General features: G+C 64.1%; 1 pseudogene; it reads right to left on the reverse strand.

Annotated features, from left to right (window-relative positions):
* Positions 1 to 14: 14 nt before the first annotated feature.
* LOC104467651 overlaps positions 15 to 206 on the reverse strand; it is a 352-nt pseudogene continuing 160 nt past the window's right edge.

Raw genomic sequence — 206 nt, forward strand, 5'->3', positions numbered from 1 at the left:
GGATGCCCCATAACTCAGTTGAGGAAGCGTCGGCAGCGCTTGGCGCCGCAGTTGCAGGGCAGTTTGGCGGCGGGTTCCTCGATGGGGAACTTGTAGTCGTAGGTGAGCTCCTCGCCGCGCAGGATGCGGCGCAGGGCGAAGATGACGATGTGCTTCCTGCCCTCCACCTGGATGACGCGGGAGTAGCAGTTGGGCTCGCAGGAGTG

The sequence above is a fragment of the Pterocles gutturalis genome, unplaced genomic scaffold, assembly GCF_000699245.1.
Source record: "Pterocles gutturalis isolate BGI_N339 unplaced genomic scaffold, ASM69924v1 scaffold30459, whole genome shotgun sequence".
NCBI classification, from domain to species: Eukaryota; Metazoa; Chordata; class Aves; order Pterocliformes; family Pteroclidae; genus Pterocles; species Pterocles gutturalis.